This window comes from Aphelocoma coerulescens, chromosome 8 (genome assembly GCF_041296385.1).
Source record: "Aphelocoma coerulescens isolate FSJ_1873_10779 chromosome 8, UR_Acoe_1.0, whole genome shotgun sequence".
NCBI classification, from domain to species: domain Eukaryota; kingdom Metazoa; phylum Chordata; class Aves; order Passeriformes; family Corvidae; genus Aphelocoma; species Aphelocoma coerulescens.
Genome location: NC_091022.1, coordinates 11,096,459 through 11,119,508, shown reverse-complemented (window position 1 = coordinate 11,119,508; position 23,050 = coordinate 11,096,459). Strand labels below are relative to the sequence as shown.

The window sequence follows — 23,050 nt, the reverse complement described above, 5'->3', positions numbered from 1 at the left end:
CAATTTGGGTAGTACTATAACAAAAGATTAATTGTGAATTTCTGCATATTAAGAATGTTTCAATAAGGTTTCTGAATGCAGATTTTGATTCTGTGCTGCAAAGAACCCACTCCTCTGGTTAAGCAGTAACAGTCAAAGGACAAAGTACAAATCACTTATTTGGCAAATGCCACTTAGGGGTTTAATCTCAGACCAACCAAATTAATCACTGTATACTACTGATAAACAATGTACACCTTATGTACTATCCTTTCAGCAGAAGCCATGTCTGCTGCATTGCAGTGCAGGCTGCCTATGGATTTCCATTTTAGATGCAGAAAAGTTTCAGAAAATAATGTTTTTGAGGGCCAATCCAGGCTAGAGTTTTCTAGTTTGATCTATACAAGTAAGACTCAACCCCCTGAAATGATACCATGTAAAACGTGGAGACTAAAGAAAGAGCAGAGCTGGCACTGCTGCACATTTCTCCCGTTATACATTTCACATTCTGGTGAAGATATGGCTGCATGGCTGCCCTTCTGTCTCACTGTGTGTTTGGTCAACACTCAGGAACAAGGCTCACCTCCTCAGGCAGCACAGCAGCTAACCCCCTAAGTGTCTGCCTATAACCAGGTATTTAAAAGCTTTCCTCCATTCAGTTTGTGCAGGATGGTACCAGGGGCTTATTCGTTTTCTTTTCTGACTCTTTCCACTTAGACTATCAGCAAAGAGACTCTATGTCCAATATTAATTATACAGCAGGATTTAATGGTCTTCCCAGACTTATTATGTGCCTGTTATAATAAAAGAGAATTTTATGTTGCAGTCTCATGAAGACTAAAGAAAACTTTAGGCTAGATCAAATAGGAGGTTTCATTTAGATAACCTCTGTCATTACTTCCTAACACCACTGAGCATGCTCAAATACATCCAATAAATTCCCTAGAATTCCCACTAGGGTAAAGAGGAGTTTCCATGCAAATGTAATGGTTCAAACACATGAAAGATGTTTGATTGCTTTTAGAAAAGACAGCAAGTCTCTTTTCTGGATTTTCCTTTACGGGCTATTTATAGTTCAAATGTACTTTCCATATTCAGTTATTTAAAAGCAGAGGGTCTAGCTGAAGGAAACAACACATTGGGGAGAGCCACTGTGCTACATAATCAGTTTTCAGCTGAGACTTCATTTACCATACTGAACTAGTTTCACACAGTAAGACAACCTTATGACCAAACAAGACGAAAGAAAATCCCTCGTGGGTATGTAGCACTGATCAAGGGAGCTTCTTTTGCCAGAAAAGACAGTTCCAGCGTGCCAGTTAGGGGGTTTCTGACTAGAAGGAAAATTGTGTTGGACAAACAATTCTGCTAGAATTGCATATACCACATTGTTATGACAGGGAATTAATTTATTTTGTACTATATTCTAGCATAGCTCTACATCACAAAAGAATATATTATGAGATATATTTTAGTACTGAAAAGAAATGACATCTTTACATGAAATGCTTTTCAAGTTATATATTTTTTTTATTCTACTTTGATAAACTAGTACTATAAATCATCGATTTATTTTTTAAAAAAATCTTTCAGTCCTTTGTCTTAAAATGCTAGCTTTAAATAGATCCAGACACAAGGACCCACAAAAATCTAAGTGATCCCAAGCTTTGTGACAGAATCCTCCTTCACACCATTTCCATGGTAGAAGACAGACACATGTTCAGGTTTATAATTTGAGGCTGCTTCAACCTTTGCTGCAAATTTTAGTAAATATTCAGTTAAGTTACTAAAGCATTTTTGGGGATGGGACATACATACACACACTTAACATGACCAACAGGGGAAACTTTTCTTTCTAATTTTAATAAAAACACCACCTGCACCACAAAATAAACCCATAAAAGAGAACATACGCATTTTCCTGTAGGTCCCATATTGTTTCTGTAGCTATATCACAACAATGCTCTCTGTATTTTTCTCATCACAGCATATCATGCTGATCCTAGCTCTTGGAAAAAGGGAAATGCAGAACACATATGTGAAATAAAAGAAAACACATATGTTTTAGATTAAGCCAATCTCAAAATGTTAAATCCCAAACCTGCTCCACAGAAGAGTGAAATGGGTATTAGCACCATATGATAACTATTCAGTTTAGGACTAGACCGTAAATTGTAACACGGTGTTTTTCCTAATAGCGTGTCCTAATTGGGTTCCATCTTACTTCTGAGAGACACTGTCTCATCAACATTTGTTCAGAGCTATAGTCCCAGCACCAGTAAGAATTGCAGCTATTTTTCTGGCAGCCTGCTGCTCCCTTATTTTATCCAAAGCTGAGTGAGATCATAGCTCTCGTTTGTTGAGGGCCAAGCAGCAAGCTACTAAGTCTCTTGACCTCAAAAATTTATTGGGCTACAGAAGAAGTTGTTTCTATAGACACCTTTGGTTTGGGCATTCAATTAGGATGTGGAAGGTTTTAACATTTGGCTTTTCCCTAGGAAAAATTTTGTTATAAATTTACTTTGCCATTTCTATCTACCCCTTCTCTACTTTATTACAGATGAAGAATCAGACATATGAGGGGTTTTTTTTTCTTATCCTATGTCTAGATACCAACAGAAAATAAAAATACTTATGTTTTTTATTGAAATTCTCGTGAAAGCTTTTTATATTTTTATATTTTTGGTTCAGACTTTAAACTGGCTAGATCACCCTATATTCCTTATAAGCTCTTTGTACCACCACCCCCTCAGCCCACTTTTGAGTGAAATACAAATAATAATTTTCATAAAATATTTGTGAAACTATACATACATAGGAATCTCTTGAAAACATGTTGAAGTAATTAATAGACATTCCTAAATAGAATGACATAATTTGAAATAAATATCATTAAGCAATTGTCTATTTAGTCAGGAGAGAAAAGGAAAAAATAGCACTACATAGAGTCTAAGGTCCAGTTGAGTACAGCTAGCAAGAAACCAGGAATTGCCAGGTTTAAAACATTTTTTTGATGTTCCATAATTTTTCTTTTTTTTGGTTACACTTCAAAAACAAATGGACCTTTCAAAACCAGTTAAAAATAAAGGAAGATTAAGAGAAGCAGGTCACTTATTTTCTGGATCAAAGTTCAGACTTTTACTTCTATCACTATATGTCAGGTAATTAACCCAAATACCTGGGTATTCTGGACTCCTCTATTCCCCCTCTCCTTAATTCCAGCATAACTCATCAAAGTAAGGATCTTCCCCACAAGAAGTTCTGTTTTCAAGTAACCAAGACTAGTGGACAGGGTAATATTTAGTTAAAATACATCTCACAGAGAATGGTTTAATTTGGAAAGGAGCTCTGAAGATCATCTGGTCCACCTTCCTGCTCAAAACTTCATTTTGCCGTATGATTGGTTTAAATGTGGATACTAATAACATTTTTACAGGATTTTCTCATCCTGTGTTCAATAATTGTGTTCACATCCCCACCGTTGTAATGATCAGAAATCACAGAGTCACAGACTGGATCAGGTTGTAAGGGACCACTGGAGTTCATCTAGTCTAAACTCCCTGCTTAAGCAGGAGTTTTCTGGTGACTGGCAGTAAATAATTTCAAGCCAGCACCGGTGTAATTCTGATTTTTATATCAAATGCTTGTTTCACTTTATTCCCTAAAACATGTCAGCTAAAAGGGAGCCATCCATAGGTCTTAGACACACAGAAGCAAACCCATTAGCTAATGCTTTACTAAGATCATGTCTTGGTTGTGTGATTTCCACAAAAATCAAACTCTTTTTGTGCCAATCACAAAATTCAATAGAAACTGTCAAGATATTATTTTTCCAGTAACACTTTATCACAAGTTTCCTCACCAAGTTTATTAGAATTATTAGTGTAAGCCAGCACTTTTCAGTCACTCAACAACTCTCCAACTGCTCCATCGGGGAGTACTGTGAGGAACAGCTTGTACTGTGTTCAGAGGGGTCTGTGTAAAGAGGAAACACTGGTGAAATTGGCTTCAGCCCTGTGTTCTTATCTTCTAGCACAGAGCTGGCCTAATGCTTGGTCAGTGCTCTACAACTTTATTACTCCACAATATTTATATAGCATTAAAATACATAAATACATAATAAATACATAAATACATAAAATTCTCCAAAATTTCACCATTTGTACTGGAAAAATTAAGAATTTTAGCTATGTATTTTGAAATAGATCCAAGTGTCAACCAAGGGACCAACCACAAAACAAATATAACTGCACAGATTATGAGCCATTTGCAAACAATACAAGAAAACCCTTTATCCTACCCATTCAGTGAAATTAAGGAATAATAAGTACATGTGCTAAAACAAAACTACTTTCCAAAAAAGGCCCATTGGAATTTTTATGTTTCGTACTGGGGGTTTTTGCTTAGTTTCAGTTTTGCTTAACGAGTAATTAACCAGTCCTTAATTGTGTCTATGTGATTTCAACTAATGTGTGTCAGCAGTTCAAAATGAAGAGCCTGTCTGACAGCCCAGCTACTCAGACTTTGAGATTTGAATATGACCATGTAGAATTTTAAAAAAATAAAATTAAAAAAGCTTCAAGTACTAAAGTGTTGTCATTGTTTTTTTAAATGACAAATTAGTGGGATGGAATTCAAGACACTTAATTATCACATTAGTTAGCCAGATGGTTTATTTGAAATCCCAGCAGATAAGTATCTGAATTTTGCTTTAAGTTGGGCTCAACGAGTTAGCAAAGGCAAAGGACAGCAAGAGTATGCAACTCTCTTTTGCTTGCTTTAACAAATAAAATTTTCTCTGCCTACCCCCTTGAGCAATGTTTCAAAGGGAATTTATAGAAAAAGTGGCAGCCAAAGGAATATGAGTGTTCTGCAACCTTTCAGATATCTTTGGTCACTTAACAATTGTGTTACTCCCCTGACACTAAATTTCTACCAGTTTTTCAAAGAAAGGAATTTTGAAGCAAACTTCCATAAAAACAGAGACTTTTTCTAAACCTGAAAAGAAAAAGGTCTCAATAGTCTGAACCATTTTTTTTCCCTCCCCTAAACATTTTGGCAACAAATAAGACTCCTTGTTGGATGACTTTACGGGTGGTGGGGAGGAGAGGAGTCATGCTTCAACAATGCCACAGTAAGAGCTGGTAGTATGACTTGGCTGAGCTGTGCTGCTTCAGCAGTCAGCTCTTGAGTGGCTGCTTCAAATGGTCTCAGCACTTTCACAGGAGTTTCCATTAGTGTCTGCTCCAGACGTAAGAAGAATCCATCAATTTCATTTTCAAAATGTCATAGCATGTAATAACTGCCTTTGCTCAAACAGCTTCTCTTAATAGAGAATGTTGAATTCTGTCTGGTAACTGCATCCTGAATAAGTTTGTCTTGGGAAACAAGTCATTATTCTTGGAAGATTTTCAGAAGTTTTTTGGCTTTCACAGGCTGCCTGAGCTATGGACAGATACCATCTGCTCATATAAGACTATACATCTCTAGTGTGTCATCCTAGTCATGTATAAAGTATACAGACACAGAGCATCACCTTCCATCCCATCCCCACTGCAGAAGGGACAAAAAATCTCGGTACTCCTTTTCTTTTGGTGGTTGAATTAGAAGAGTTAAATGATAATGACACAGAATTTCATTGCCTTTAAAACATTTTTCCGATGACCCTTTGAGAACAGAAGTAGCACCTGATGGACCCACCAAGTTGCAGACCTTGGCAGGACTCTCTGCTCCAATATTACAATATTGGTTCAGAATATGTGAACAGAGGATCTGGAAAGCAAGGCAACCAAAGATATTTTACATACAAGCATAAATACAGTGGCCTTTGCAAAGGGGTATTTCCAAGCAAAGAGCTACCACAATTTTCCTTTCCTTTCTGGAGATGTGAGAAACAGAAATATTAAATGGCTTGTTCAAAATGACATCGGTATCTCTGGCAGAGAAGAGAGTCATGTCTTGCTTCCCATATTTCAGACCACATACCTCTTGGATATCTGCCCAAAGAAGTTAAATCCCTTGTTTTATGTATTGCTCTGATGTAGCAATTGGTGAAACTTGAAACAAAACATAACAACCAACCTCAAAAATTCAAATCCCAGTGATTTTCAACGAGACTAAAATTTTTTAGCAATGAAACACAAGTACTTTGAGGTGTTGCCCAAGAGGATCAGCACATGGAAATATTAACACGAGCAAAACATTAACTAGGATTTCCAGTAAAGACAGCATAGTCCATTTGGTTCTTGGTATCAAATAGCAACATCTGCACTATGGTAGGTATATACTAGCCCCATTACTTTTCTCCTTCACATAAAAAGCAGACTGTCAGTATGAGAGAGTGTTTCTGGGTCAGGACATTAAAGTCAAGCTAATGCATACCAAATGCATCATCAATGTATTTTTATAGTTCTGGGGTTGTCTGCATTGTAGAAAAGTTGCTTTTCCTAAGATTATTCTTGCAGAGACTGAATGTCATAAAGAACTGCAGACTATTCAGTGTTCTACCTTACCCTGGGTCCTTCTCTTCAGCTAGTATAGATATACTCAGATTTGTCTAGTCATGACAAAGCTTTTAGGATCCCTATTACCATTCAGGAGCCTTTTTCTAAACAATTGTGCCATGGTCTCCCCCTTCCAAAGAACAATGACAAAACAATATGGTCTATAATGCACATGTGCCTCCTTTCCTATGACTGTAAGCAGGAATGACCAAAGTAATCTACAGCAGAAGTACAGATTATTTTGTGAACAAAATTGCCTATAAGTTCCTGGCTATTACTGCCTTGAGATCCTGAATACCAAAGATGATCAAAACAATCCTGCCTGGCATCATTAGGTTTCCCTTTCTCAGTTAGACCCCCAGCTTCTCACCATAGCACAGTTTGCCAGTTTGTGCCTCTCAATATGTGTGAACGATCACATCTCTATCTTCCTCTTCATCCTTTAGCATACGAAATTATGCAGATTACTCCTAGATAAAATGTATACCTCTTAAATTAGAAATGTTTATCAATGCAGCATGCCACAAGCAGCTCAAACCCAACTATTATAAATTAAGTTATGGAAATACACAGCTCATGGAGAAACATGAGGTTGGCACTACAGAGGGAGCATGAAAAAAAACCCTGAACATTTGAAACTGATATAAACTAAAGGGTATTTAGTTTTTGGAGAGTATTTTTGGGACATGTTTTTACTTCAGAATGTGTCTAAAAACATGCCACCCCAAGTTCAGCTCAGTTTTGCTGTCACTGAGGAGGAGAAGCTCCTGCGTGCTTGAGACACCAGGGTTTAGGCATCCCTGAGAACAACGAGATACGGCTTCTACTCGGGGTGAGGGTGGGGACAGGCTGCTTTTTATAAATGAATGTCACTCTAAGGTGTTGGGGAAAAAAAATACTAAATTCTGCATAATTATGACCAAAGATATGACTGGAAACCTTGACATCACACATGAACACACATTCACTACACAAGACAGAATTTACTAAATGTTGCTTCAAAATATACAGATAAAAAAAAAAAATAGTAGCCACCGTTGCCTTGGAAAGGACAAAAGCAGAGATGAAATACCTTGCCTATGGTGATGTAACAGGTCAGGAACAGAAGTGGGACTATAAAATGTGCCATCAGTTAAGTGAATCATGTACTACTCTTATAAACTATAATATTGCTTCCCTTAAACCTCACTTGAAAGAAAAATATTGGCTTAAAGTGCATGCTGGTCTGCTTTGTCTCCAAATACATACTTCAAAGAAAGGTTGCAAATATTTATTCCAAGGGTGCTAGTGGGCAATCCTTTAGAAGCAGAATAGCTACCCACAATATGTCATGCAAAATAAGTGTTGAAGTTATTTGGTGGCAGAGCACTGGACATTTATATGGGAAAAATTGTCTAGTTTTTGAGACAGACTAAGGAAAGTGGGGGAAGAAAGAGGAACACCGAGCTGTCAGCTCACAGCCCCTGCAGATAACTGAATGTCTCCAAGTCACAGGGAAATTTTGCCCAGCCCCTTATGTGAAATAGCTGAAAGAATAAAGAAATTGTATGACGGGGGGCAGGGGAGCTAGTTACACTCAGCAATGGTTTTGAATGTAATTTTTCAGAAGTTTCACTGGCTGCTGTTTATTGGCAAGCAGGTTTGTAATAAATTATGGAGTCATGTTCTGTTTCAGAAATCAAAGATTCACAATTTTCTTTCATAGTTTGTGTTTTTCATTGCAGTTTGAAGGCCATCCTATATAAATTTGATTACACATTTGCAATTTATTGTTTCCCTACTGTTAAACCCATCTTTTCTGTGAAACTGCTGAGCCTTTGAGAAAGAGCTGTTAAAAGACTGCAGCTAATCAGTCCTTTTTCTGGAAGGACTCTCTCAGCTAGAAATGAGGTATAAGATCTGTGGCTTTCAAGTTCTACTGTCTAAATTGTTCTTCCACAACAGCTGGAGAAAATGCCTTCAAGAGTTTTGTGCTTCTTCCTGTGTGGTGATGCAGCTTTCCTCTAACGACTATTTCCCATCAATACCCACAGACACCTACCTTCTTAACCACTGCTTTAACGGTCTCTCACCACTTCCACCTTTCCGGAAGAAAAAAAAAAAGAAGAAAAAAAGAGAGAAAAAAAAAATACTCATCTGGGAGAAGGTTTACAAATATCTGCACACCAGGCTGTTGAAGTAGATAATATCTCAAAGAACTTAAAATTAGGTGTAGAATTCTTCTCTAGTGAAAAAAACCCAAAACGGTCCTGAGTGTGTGGAGGCAGCAGATGTGACCAAAAAGTTCAGTATATATACCCCTTCCCATGCTAAAATCGCAGTGATCTTTACTGAAAACTTCACAGCAAGAAAAAAATAAGTGCTCTTTTTCCATGCAGTATAAGGTGAATAGCTAATACAGTTATATCCAGTACATTTTTCTGAATAATCCCATGTTCTTTGAATTACAAGAAAGTTAATTTCTCAAAACCTGCAAAACATATGAAAGCACTGGTTTTTCCAAGAGCCCCTATCTACTGACTTTTCTGGGAAATTTAATGTTTGTTTCATTTTCCAGAGGACTCTGGCAATCCACTCAATTGACAGCTTAAACTCACACTGCATTAATAATAACCTATTTTAACCTTATTAGGGTAATTATTCACCTACACAATTACTTAAAATTGCAGTAAAATATTTAACTAACTGCTGTTTCTTTAGGTAGTAACTGAGAGTATCATAACAGCCCAGAAAAATCAGTGTGTATTAATACTGAAATATACTCTAAAATATTACAAATATACACTCTCTCATCTGGATTAGTTAGTTGTTAGAAAAAAAGAACAAGGACAGCTGCAGCAGAAGAACCTGTACACGACACAGTCTGGTAACTGGTCATATAGACCATTACTTCATGGAATGTTCCCAAACTTTGTTTGGGGTAAAAGATGATTACACAATTCAAAAATTCTAAACTGCCACCTGTTTTTAAACCCATCTCTAATGAAAATACAAACCAGTTTCCACACAGAATGTTAAAGGTCTCCATGCCCACCCCTGAAAAAAGAAAAATGCTTTTATTTAAACCAAGTCATGAAGACAGTGATGACAAAATGTCACAGAAATGCATTTATAAAATCAGTTAATCAATAACTAATTCTGAAAAAAAAATATAAAGTTGTTGCTGATATCCTCTGACCTCATAAAGCACGGGTTGTTAACATCACTGGGAGAATGTTAAGTAGACAGCCTGTGAGGACTAAGGTTTAAAAGTACTACAGAAGTATTTACTGAGTAGTAAGGACACTGTCTTCAATCAAAGGGAAAACAAACATTAAAAGACCTATTTTAAAACTTTTTTTTTTTCCAGCTGAAAATAGAAGGCTGTTCACAACCACAGGATTCCACTCAGTCAAATTAATCATAGAGAAGAGTGGATTAAATTTAGATTAAAAAGAAAATCATTTTTACCAGAAAGGTTAGCTCTGAGGTATTCATGAACAAAACAGAAAAATTAATGTTGAGAGTTTATAGAGAATCATCTAAGAACCTACATCCAAACAGCCCAGTGCTCTGGCATTAAAAACCATGCCCAGCCAAGGGCTTCAGCTATGGTTCGTGTGGCAGCCAGGAGCAATCTCAAGGTTGGTCTCTGTGGCTCTGACAGACTCAAAGGGGAAAAAGGGCACTCTAATCAGTTCATGCTTATTAGCAACCCTTGATTATGGAATGGTTGTGCCACTGCACAAACACAACAGTCAGCATCTCCTCTCCCTCCAACAAAAACCTTGACAAATGCATTAATAATAAGATTAATAGCACTGTTGTTATGTTGCTAATATTACTAAGTGTGCTAATTCACATGTGGGCTTTTATGTTAAATGTATCTAAACTTTTGAATCAATACACCTTAACCTTAGAAAGAGATGCTGCAAAATCAGTTTGTGTGGCTAGAGCATGGATTCAAGTATATTAATTCCATTTTTGTTACAGGTTCCTTATTACAGGAGTGCAGGAAAAATAAAAAGTGGAATTTGTGAAGAAAGAGGATAACACCAAAAGTTAGGTGAACAATTAAAATCTAAGTGGAAACTCGCAATTAATTCCATTATTAGAAAGCTTTTCATGGTCTAAGAATAAAAATCATTTGGGCTTATTTGACTGCTCCAACAGTCCAGAAAGGTGTTTTGGATGCTGATTTGGGACAGTCAGTAAGAGAAAAAGACTGAAGAACTTAGTGTAGGAGGGAAGAAAGAACAGTATTCAGAACCAGTCACAAAAAGATGCAACAAAGACAATAACGTAAGTAGGTGACTATTTTTATTTCCTCTACTTATTTAGGAGAGAATCTCAAAGGAAAAATCTGAAATCCCAGGTTTCTCTTTTTTCACTAGATTTTTAAAATCAGGTAAATATCAGAAGAGATTATCAGCAATGTTTTATAGAATTTAGTGAAAATAGTTTACTTCTACTTCCAATGCATAATTATAGGTTTTTTAGTTTGATGTCAAGGCTGTTCATCTATTTAATGTTTGTGTTTAAACATCAGACAAGTTCATCCTATGGCTTATGTTTTCTTTTCACTTTTCTAATTCATAAAACAACTCATTTTTCTTTTCAGGCAAGAAATTAAAATGAGATAAACGTTCAAATGTAGAACATGTACAAAATTTTTCTATTGCAAAAAGCTGATTTTCTGCATTTCCTATTCTCAAAAACACAGTTACTTAATTTTTGCCAGTTTTATAGTTTTACATCAACTAAAGCTATGGATATACCCTAAATTCAATTCAAAATTTTGATTTAGACACTAAGAACCTATTTAAACATTTTGGTTTCGTTAGAAATTTTATTTCATAATTTTTTTTCATTTAATGAGTACATTCTCCAATTATAACAGACCTTAAAGACTATTTTCCTTGCAAAAATCTTAAAATTACCACATCCTAATTAAACTGTGCATGCAAATAGCCTTGTAGAGAAACAGCCAGCTTATACATTTTAGTTTCCTTTTTTTTAACAAATGACCACACAAACCACTAAAATTAGAAATAGCTCATTGTTTGTAACAAAACAAGATCCAGAACGCACATTCCAAAGTAAATATATGCCCTTATCAGACCGGAAGCATTTGATTGTTTATTTTTAAACATCACTAAGAGCTTGTTTGGAAATTTCACATCCATAGATATGCATGTATTTGTCAGTGTGAACACTGAACACCAGCTTGTCAGCTCTCCCACTTTGCTCCTCTCCCTTCATGAGGAAATGTGCGCTGACACAAACGTCCCTGTCCTGTCCCAGCTCACCAGGGACACGCCAGCACGCACTGTGTGTCACAGCTTTCACCCTGCACCTCCAGACTTTGTGCAAACTCATTTTGTAACACTAAGACAGAGTTTAGATTTTGTAAACAATATTAGTATAAAAGCATTAAAACTATAAACCAAACTTTTCTCATTTCTGTGCCAGCAACTGCAGTCAGATGAGGAGCTTTCACTGACGCTCCTTTCAGGCCTCACTCGCTGCTCCCATGCACTGCAGTATTCAAAATTTATCCCTGTTTTCATGGGTAACAATAGCATCAGCTAATAAAATGCCAAACCAATGGAGTCTTATTTCATTCACTTCAGGGTAGCTTAAAGTCTTAACTTGTGGATTTTCTGGTCTTGGGCTGAGAAAGCAGAGCAAAGACTGAATTTTACTATTCACACACTTTCTTTTGTATAGGTGATGGAGCATTAGCAGAGACAGAGATACACACATTTTTTGAATGTAAAAAATTAACATACATAATCCAAGGAGGCAACACAGTAACTTGAACAGAATCCATTCACACAGACAACTGAGTAAAAATAATCTGTCCATATTGCAGCTATTCTATGCCACCATCTGTATCTGATCTTTATATAGATGGATGATACATTGACTCCTGCAGCACTGCTCCAAAATCTCATGGCAGAGAGAAAACTTTAGTTTGTCTTTCAGCTGTCTCATCAAAACAGCCTTCAGGCAGCTCCATACCTCCAACACCACTAGAAGATGCCTGACAACATCACTGCAGTTTTAGGGTGATTTATCTGAATAATACTGAAAGAAACATCCATAAACAAGGTGTGCAACTGCCCAAGGTACAGGTACTACTGCAACACACAAGCCTAGGATATAAATGTGACAAATTCCAAAATAACTTGCTGTTAAGCTTCCTTTGAATGCATAATTTACAGTAGATGAATTCAACCCTTGGTCATTCACATGGACAGATGCTACTTGCAGCCCTCACTGTGTGAATCAAGTCAGGAGTGAAGCATCTCGTGTTTCCACCCGCCACCACAAGAACTGAAATCCAGAGGCACAAAATTCCTAGTGAGGAGGGTCACAAGAGTTTCTGCTATTCTACTGTATATTTAATGTTAAATTTTCTACCTCAATTTATTCACCTTTGACGAGAAAAGGGGTCACTGGTAACATTTCACTAATTTGCACTGGTTGCCAGGTTGGCATACACAGCTGAAAAAATACAGTTGCTTTTTTTCTTCCTTTTTTTTTTTCTTTCCTTTCCACCCCTTTTAAACATAAACTAAAAAATATTACCTTTGTAATACACAAGCAATCCCTTTCCTGCATAGTCTAGAGTTGTAGGCCTTCCATCAGTCTTTTTCATCACACTTTTAAAGCCACTTCAGCATTAAGGAGCTCCATAACTGCACAGCAACTGGCTGGCTGCCAACCAGCTGCAAAACAAACTCCCCTTGTATTGACATTAGAGGTTCCTTGATCATATTCAATAAAGAACCTTTGATGTTAGCACTATTGGCTAATATCATCTTACAGGGTCTTGAGGGAGAGTTTATCAAATCCTTAGGACAGATCATGAAGCAAAAAAGGACCCTCTAGCGTCAGAAAACAACAAAGTTTGTGTTTTGTGAGGTAAAACCAGCATTTATAGGTGGGAAAATGTCAAAATACACACGTCATCTGTGATTCACTGTTTTTTGGTGTAACATTTGGTGAACCACAGATCTCACTTTGTCTGGCAAAACCCAAGTTGTGCTCTCTTGTTATCCAGCCTCAACAGAGAAGTCCCCATGGGACACTAAAAAAACCAGCCATGCTTGGGTGCCTTTCTGTCACTCCATATCCTCCCAACTGCCATCCCATATCCTCCTGACCCTCCTTTGCTATAGCCAGGCAGCTGCCTCCTACTTTGCCTTCCTGGCAGATTTTCTGCTTTCAGATCTGTCTGTCACCCTGCCCACAATGTGGCACTTCAACGCTTGGCAGGTTCAAAGCAAAACTTCGAGTGCTCTGGTACTATGGGGTGTTCGGTTTAGGGAGACCTCTTTAAGTACATGAAACTGTAAAAGCAGAGACTGACAGGCCTCTCAAAAGCTTCCAAAACAAAAGGGACACTGACCCAGGGGAAAAAAAAAAAAGATGGTGCAATACACAGTGCCTCATTTCAGAGTGCTCCAAGAGGAATGGCCCCTGGAAGGGTAGAAATCTTTCCACATCTGTTACTGAAATATGGAAGGTGTTCTAGGTTTTGGTGGTGGTGGTTTTGGCTTTTTTTCTTCCATTGCTTCATCTTTTTCTCTCATCTTTAGTTTTCTGTTCCACTGTGGGAAATACCCCAGGGGATCCAACCTCTTGTCCTCTTTTTCAGCTATTGCAAAATTTCACCTTTCCCAGTCTTCTAGACATGGAACAGCATCTGACTAAATGTTATGACCTGGAAGATTCTTTCCAGTACTAAGCTGGAGGAAACAACTTCCTTAACATCCCAGCCATCTCCTTTTAGTCTGGGTGGGACAGGCCTGTTCATAAGTAGGTCAAATGACCCTGCTGGAGGGGTGGTGTCAGTGTGTTGTGGTCTCAGGCTTGCCTCCAGCACTGCTTATCAGCAAATGCTAGTGAAGTGCATAAGCACCAGGCAGTCACTCAGTGATAGCTTTTCTATTATACTCTTCTAGCTTACAATAACCAGAGGTTTATTTGCTCACAGATATCTAAAAATTTTTCTCTCCTGCTTTTTTTAATAACAGAGGGAAAAGGCAGAAAAAGGCTATCACATATCACTTCCATAAGAAAGCAAGATATTCTATTTCATTTTTGTGAAGACACACAGGCACAGATGGAGATGATGATGATGATCATCATCTTTTGAATGCTGGGTTATGCTCTCATATTGGCCTGGCTTACTCAGTGAGGCAGTCACTCCATGTCATTAGACATAGCCCCATATGAAATAGCTGGTATTATTCTATTTCTTGGGCCAGCTCCTCCCTCTTTCTCCCGTTTTGTCTGTGCAGCTCAAGGACTGCTGCCTCTTCACTCCCACCCCCAGTCCACATTCAGTGATATTTTCACTTTAGGCTCAGTACCTCGTGCACTCTCAGCTCTGCAGCACCTCCCGCTCTGGGAACACAGACTGAGCAACTCCCCGCTTGTCAACACCAGTGGGAAAAACCCCTCAGCCCTGCAGGCCCTGAAAAATGACTCACTATCTTATGTCAAGGACAGAGGCACTAGAAATGGACTTTCAATAATAAAAATATTTTCTTATGCATCTCCACTCTGGGTGGAACACCTGTATGTTTATTTACCAGCTGGCTGTATGAGATGTTCAGCCTAATTGATTTCATACCCTAAGGCAGATATTTTAAACCAATTACTAGATGCATAAACTTTATTTAGACATGAACTATTCAGGTTATCACATTGCATCAAACCAATATCCAAACAGCAGCTCACAAGACAATCTTAGCAGAGAGGAATTCCCAGTGCCACAGCCTCCAAAAGCAGTAATATTTCTCATCCCTGCATTTTTGTATCATTGTGCTCCTTTTCCAGCTTCAAGTAAATATGTTTCTGCAAGCTATTTTACATTCCCTTCAATAAGCTTTTCCAAAAATGTTATTGTTTCTTTGAAATAGAAAATTGAATTATAGAATAAACTATGACCATGCTTTAAAAAGAAATCCCATAAATGGATAAAATTTCTCATTTGTGAATGAACTGATTAGTTACTCAACTCCACAAAGAAGTTAAAAGTGTAAGATCACCCAAATGTTTTACACCATGACTATGACTCAGTTGCTTTTTTACAATGTGTGTTCATTAAATAATTAAAAGCTGTCAGTTCTTATTAAAATTCATTTTTGTGTGTGTATATATATATATATATGAACAAAAAAAGGGCCTGAGATATAAAAGCAAGTTTCTTTAGAAAAGGAGGAAAGGAGACATAAAGAGTAGCCAGAAAATTATATAGATGGAAAGTAAGAAAATACTTCACCCAACAGTGTATCTCAGCTCTATAAATTAAATTTAATCATCCTTTCCAAATATCCACGTTTGATACAAGTATTTGAGAGGGATGAAATCAGTTGAGAGTTCTTAACTCAGTACCTGGGTATTTTTTAAAAGATTAGTGTTCCTAGACTGCATCTATAGCCCCTTGGTAATCAGGGAGGTGAAAGAGCCTACAAGCTTTACAAGTACAAATGGTATGGGAACCAAGTTCAAAGGCACATGTGAGCATTCATACAAAGTGTTCAGGTTCAGGAAAAACTGTTTGCAATCTGAGCACTTATCCACTTGAAGAACAGAAGCATCATCACAAAGATTAGCTAACCATCCTAATTCAAACAGCACACCAATTGCTGGCACAGAACACCTCATGCTTAATTCAGACAGAGAGGATATTGCTCTCCAGCAGCTCTAATGCTCCCCAAATAAACATCATATTTTGGTAAGCATTTTTCTTAGTGTTAGAAAACACTTTCAGTATAGAGAATAACCTATAGGAGAAAGGAGAGAGGGTGGCAGTGGAGCTGTAGTAGAAAAAAGATAAGGAACATGAATCCCTGAAAGTGTCATTTTCACTGTATTTTGAAAAGGTGTATAAAGGCATAAAAAAGAAAAATTTGATACAACAATATCAAATTGCCTGGACCTGCTATAATCATTAATGACTTTAACTGTAAAAAAAATTCATATGACAAAATGATGTCTCAAACAGTTGGTCCCTGTTTTAAATGACATCAAGGGTAAATGTATTGTGTAGCTTAAAGAACATGAATCACTAATTCTAATTGTCAAAGATGACTTGAGATCCCAAGAGATGAAGTGTCTAAAGGAGCCAAAGTATAGTCCTTGCAAAGATAGACAATTTCCAGACCAGTCAGTGAAAGAAGAGAGGTTTTTAAAGAGCTGAAGTCCTGATACCTCTGAACAACTTGGTATATTTGGGCTGAGATAAAATAGAGCAAGCAATGTGTTTTCAACATTGGAAGAATAACACTAGATCTTTTAAAATACTTTAAAAGTTTCCTACATTTTTGCCCATTTCCAAATGTGATTTTCAGTGTATACTAATTTTAACATCCCGGTCTTTACATCTCTGAACTCCACTGCTGCTCAGACAGAAAGAAAAAAGATCCTCCTAATGTTAATTTGGATAAAGCATTAGGAACAAAAAATTCCAAAAAAGTTAACAAAATGAGATAACCACATTTTAAGCATTATTATTTCAGGCAATCCAGAGGCATCTCTAACTTTTATGAGACTTGCCTTCATTACAGGTATTTCATGTTGATAGTAAGATGCCTACTTTCAGTTTTCTCTTCAAGACTTTACATCTTTTTTCTTTCATTTTCTTTTAATAATCCCATAAAATCAAAAGGTCACTAGTGACTTTGCACATTGCTCATATCTGACAAACACTAATATTAAAAAAACCCCAGCATTTATTTGAAAACTGAATGCATAAGAGAAAGTTTTAAAAAACTGGAAATGTCTGCAGTATGGACATTTATTTCTTCACACTGGTGAACCTGTGAATTTCCTTTCTATAGTTGCAAATTTATGTTTACAAACTATGCTTAAGTATTAAACACTAGGTAATGTTTTTAATGGAATTTTATAAGATAGCACAGTTGTGTTCATTAACACAACAACATTAAAGATGAGTATTTTTGCTTCTGCAGTGTGAGATGACTTTTTGATTTCACATAATAAAAAACTGAAGCCAAACAACCTGGGTTTTCTTTTCAAACCTACCCTATGTTTTTCTAAAATAACAAATTTAACCTTCAAAGATGTGTATGGCATAAAAGAGGCAGTCAACTGGCAGTTTACTTTGCTTTTTATAGGCACATTACACTCTATTTTCACTGAAAAAGGCCACACATGCTATTTTAGAGTCTGGTGACTCCGGGCTTTTTAGTGTAAACCCTCAGCCCCTCCCCGCCTCCTCCTCAAATCCTCAGACTGTCCAGTGACTTGAACAAGTATTGCTTTTTCTGTGCAAGCATCTCTCTCCTAAATCAATATACCAGGGTGAAGGCAGCTTGTCATTTCCTGTCACAGGATACCCTCCTAAATTACCCTTTTCTTTTAAGAGTTCAGCAAATTGTATTTCAAGAAATGACCATTTTTATTTCCTTTCTGATTTAACATGTTAAAAATAAACACCAGCCATACTGCTCATGAAGTCCAGAGCCAGATGAGAGCATTGTAGATCAAAAATAAACATCAAATTATTTCTTCTCCCAGCTATAACAAGTTATATTTGAAGTGAAAAAAGAAAGCAATCTTTAGGCGGGATGTTTTTTTAAAATATTTACAGAAGTAGAAAAGGGATCTGAAGAAATTACAGCAAACTCTTTTCCCATAAGATTTTATGTTGGAGCATGCATTCTTGATTGATAAAAAACAAATGTAGACAAAAATGCTTAATATAAATACTCAGATTTAAGCTGTAATAAGCTGAAAGGTGTTGAAATTAAAACCAGTTTAAGTTACAGGCTTTCACACCAAGATGTTTTACCTTTGAGTTCATGTTTTAGATGAGGAATTACCACACATGCTGTACTGTTTGCACAATTCTCATCTCAGAGCAAAAGTTACAGCCAGAAATTCCATGCAATGATATTAAGAATGAAACTGAAAAATTGGACTCTTTGTTGAGTGGCCAAACCAAAACCTTTTAATAAATAATAGGCTTAGCTCAAATGATGATAGAATGTTTTATTTGATTTTCAAACTAACCTTTATTAAAACTTCATTTTGATTATGAACAGTTTCAAGCTATAAATGTCTGGTTTTAAGCCTGGGATAGGGGCTGGCCCATGCCATGGGACTGGTGTGCAAACACGGATTTAGGGGACACATAGAATGCTTTGGGTTGGAAGGAACCTTAAATATTATCTAATTTCAACCCGCCTGCCATGGGCAGGGACATCTTCCACTGGACCAGACTGCAGACAGAAAAGACATTTTATACAATCCTAAAAACCTTGGCATGGCAAATTGAGGGCTCCAGTGCCACTTCCCTATCTCTAACTCCACTCATGCCAACACATGTTTAGCTGCTTGTATGTGAGCAACTTCGTTTCACTCATTCCCATACATAGTTAATTTTATGTCTGTTGAGATAATTTTAAAAATATCTAAGGTTTAAATCAAAGAAAGTCATTAGTAATCATCCACCCAAAATTATAGCTTTTAAATGTTTGTTCTGAGGTTAAAATAAAAACACAGGGTGTTCAAAATGCTTCCATTTCTTAAATCTAACCAACGCTGAAAAAAGAAAATGAACAAGACCTTATTTTGTCCACTAGCATTCCTTAACTTCTTCATTATTTTACATCTGTTTTATAGCAACCTTTCACTACACTTGAGACTCAAATGTGGTGGAACCAAACCAGTGGTCATTCTTCTACTTTAAATCATATGACAAAGTATTGACTCTGCATATCTTCCTCTGTACTCTTTATTCTTACTTTGGAAAAGACGGACAATAAAGGTTCAAAACCCCTCTACAATCTGCTTCAGCATAACAGCATCAATGTGAAAAGTAAAATGACACATGCCAACAACATACCAGGGATGTTCTGCACCATCCATAATGGACCTCATTAGCTCAATCAACTTTTACTGTTTAGTTGCTTTAGTGCTTTGGTCAGTTTCTGAGGTGTCTAACCAGATCTCCCATCACAAGAATGGATTTTTCTTGTTACATATGTTGAAGATAGTTGAACATTATTCTGAGTGTAGAAGATTCCCTGTTTTAGAGAAGCATAGAATTTTCAAAAAGCAAAAGCATGACTTTGCCAGATGTTGATTAAGGTTGAGGAAACCTGCAAATGTCCTAAAACTAGACCCTGACTACCACTGTATTTTTCACCATTACTGGGTTTGTTTAGGTCTCACACATGACAGATCTTCATTACATTGGCTATTCCTTCATTATTAATGGACACTCTGATTTTATCCCTTTTCTTGTATAAAGAGCTTCATGAAGTTGCAGACTCTGCTTTTTTTTTTTCTTCTCTGAAGCAACCAAGGTCATTATTACCACACTTGAGGGAGTAAATGCAGTGACCTGTGTGCTTACTGCTCCTGCTTATGTTTGGTAGTGTTGAGAATTCAGTAGAAGCATTACTGCTGCAACAGTATAGGAAACTTGATCATTGGTGTTTCTTTTCCTTACAAAGTAAAAGAAAAGCTTTAGAGTAAAATCTTGCTCTTCCATTAAGTTCTGTTCTCAAATATATGAAATACTATAAAATCTGAGTGGTTTTTACTAATTTGGTGGTTGTTAATTTACAATCAGATCAAAAGGTATGATTAGGTGTTTGAACTTTCTCTTTCCCCACTGCTATATTTTAACTAATTCCTCCAAAAACCAGTCAACTTTACTTTCTTTAAATAAAACTAACAACTTGCTAAAAAAAAAAAAAAAAAGAGTTGAATAGTTTTCTATTTGGATGCAAAGTACAATGAGGTCAATAAAAATACACTCATTAAGTTTAAACAGGCTGTGGCTCAGACATTTATATGGTAATAACCAAACAACCAAGAAATATGGAAGTCTTTCACAAAGCTTGGAACATTTTACATCAGATTTTGCCATTTATCATGTTAACATAGAGATATCAATCCCTTAGAATACAAATAAGAGGCATTACAGTATTTCACTGAAAGGACTAATAGATATTGAAGTTCTTAATTGATTTGATGAGGGGCCTGCAGTTTAAAAAATCAGGAAACCTAAACAGATAAAAATCCCATTATAATTTACAGGGATGAGTATGGACCTTAACTCAGAATAATCACAAACAGAAACATTCAGAGACACTTTGTATTTCACCTTTACCTGCACAAATCTCAAATGTTTTGCTGGTTGTTTCTGCCCTTCCCTGTCCTTCCCCTTCCATGTTCTTACCTTTTCCTCTACACTGGTCAAGCATTAATTCCAATAGGGGTTAATAAGTGAAAAGTCTTAACTTGGGTTTCTTTGAAAATTAATGTCAAAGAAAACAAATTTGGACTATAGTCACTCTTTAAATATCAGAAGATTTTAGATTTGATTCTGAATATCTATTAGCTTTAAATTTTTACTTCAAGTGAGAATTTTCTAAGAATGTTTTAGCCAAGTAAAAAACTTCATATGGCCCTTAATTTTAGACATGAAAAATGCCTTTGATTTTAATGAAATCCCACATGCAGTTAAGACCAATAATGTGCATTGCACATCCTAGATAGTTCATGACAAAGTTTCATCCTAGCACTGCATGTCCACAGTAAGCCACTTCCCCACGTTGGCATGTCAGGTTACTGTTGCTTATTTTCCTTTGCTCATGCATGTGAGTATATAATTAACATTTTCAAATCAGCACAATCCTTTATCCTAAACATGTAACATTTACCATAATTATTTTAAAGCCAGAGAAGCTGTCAATGCAGTATTAATGGATTCCTTCTAGCATGGCTATAATAATTTCTGAAATTATGGCTTGTGCATCAATGGGTATCTCTGGCATCAGGTAGAGTGAGCAGGGGCTTGGACTGAAACAACCAGCTGCATTTGCCATAGGCTGATTCACCTGCTGCTAGCCACACCCCAGTAAAAATCACTAACACAGTAGCTCAACTTCCAAATCCATAGTGCTCCTGTGTAATCCCCTCTTGCACTGCCAGCAGCATGCAAAATAATTAAATAAAAAGCTTACCCTGCTTAATGCTAGTCAGAAGAAAAAATTATGCAAAGGTGTGGTAAGCCAGAATCAAAGAAGCTTAGACTTCAGGATGTTACCTACAATTTTCAAAGTGAACTTTTTATTTCAATTTTGTTTTAAAATTGTTGTTAAGGAAAAAAACAAACTGCCAGTGCATTCCTCTCTGAAGAGGTCCCAGAAAGCACATAAACACTTGTTCAAAACCTTTACCCACTGCTGTCCACATTTCCCTTTCTCTCACGTTCATTTTGTAGCTCTCCTCCATTTTTCAGACCTCCCACTTTTCCTCTTCTATGGCTATAAACACTCAGTGTCCTGACATTTTCTTCCTGGTCATCGCCCTTTTCTACGGAGAGGTTTCTCATTACCTCTGAGGCTCACTCTGCACAGACAGCTTCCATGCTGCCCTCCCCACCCCAGTGCCAGTCAACTGTGCTAAATCCAGACATTCCAGATGCCACAGATACTTGTCCATTACATTATCTCTCTTCAGCCCATCTGCTAAAATCAAATTTGCTGGATCGGGGACTAAACAAATGCTTCCCCTTCCCTGGCCTCTGGTAGCACTAAGCCAGCTTAGGGTCAGTAATAACAACAAAACTTTGAACTCAGGACTTTTGGTTTTGCATGAAGATGCCCAACTCAAGAAATTAAGTTTAAATGAACAATTGAACTCTCCTGTCATATTAAATGCTGTTACAGTGTTGAAAAATATTTAGAGAAAATAATCTTTGCACTATTTTTGGACCTGAAAGACCTAATGTTCAAGACCTAGAATGGAATCAGAACTTGTTAACAAATAAATAGTAGCAGTATTTATCAATGCAGTTATCTTTGTAGTCCTCAACAACCACACTGCTATTTTGTATACACATGTACTGCATACCATCTGCTGATGTTTATTTTAATTCACCAGGAAAGGCCTGTGTTTAAGTTGGAATTTAAGTGACAGAATCAGAACAAAAGAAAAAGGGCAGCAGAATAAACTGAATAAATTCCAAGTCTGACTTGTAAAGGCAGACAATATAAAAGCTATAATCTTAGTTTAATCCCCACACTTTTTAAACATAGTAATTACTAGACATCTGCTGGTAACACAGCCTTGCTATTGGATAACCTTAATTACCCTGTAATATTTCCTGACACTCCCCAAAATATGCCCTATGGATAATAATTCATTCACGGTTCAGCCCCATTATTAGCTACTAATTCAAACAATCAAGACAAAGACAACGAACAGATGACCTTGAACAATTACCCACTCACTGAACAGAATTTATTTCATGCTTTTCAAAGACTTTACTGCTTTCCTGGCTTCATGAGCAGCACTCAAAAATTAACAAAACTCAAGCAAGAAAAGAGCTGCAGAATAAAAGGAGATTTGCTGGGGTACCCCAGCTCCCTTAAACATCATTTGCTTGCATTAACAACATAATGGCTTCTGCAATACAGTTCATTTTCTAGGATTAAATAGGGACCCTAGACAGACTGGGTGCAAAACCCAATACAATTGTTTTAACAGACTGGGTTTGTAAGCTATTTAATTATCTGCAAGAAGTGTAT

At 36.8% G+C, this 23,050-nt stretch overlaps 1 protein-coding gene across 30 annotated transcripts in view; it reads right to left on the bottom strand.

The window, feature by feature from the left end:
- The window catches only part of LOC138113745 (uncharacterized), a 254,290-nt gene that overhangs the window by 129,827 nt on the left and 101,413 nt on the right, over window positions 1-23,050 (bottom strand). For 21 of the 30 annotated variants that reach the window (XR_011152317.1, XR_011152316.1, XR_011152318.1 and 18 more), the window contains exons 2-3: window positions 9,479-9,518; window positions 8,524-8,563 (exon numbers count right to left, since the gene is read on the bottom strand). The exons of 6 other annotated variants lie outside the window; for them this stretch is intronic. The gene's annotated coding sequence lies outside the window, so the exon portion shown is untranslated. The remainder of the gene's footprint in view (window positions 1-8,523; window positions 8,564-9,478; window positions 9,519-23,050) is intronic. 3 more of the 30 variants (XM_069022406.1, XM_069022425.1, XM_069022405.1) reach the window with 2 other exon arrangements.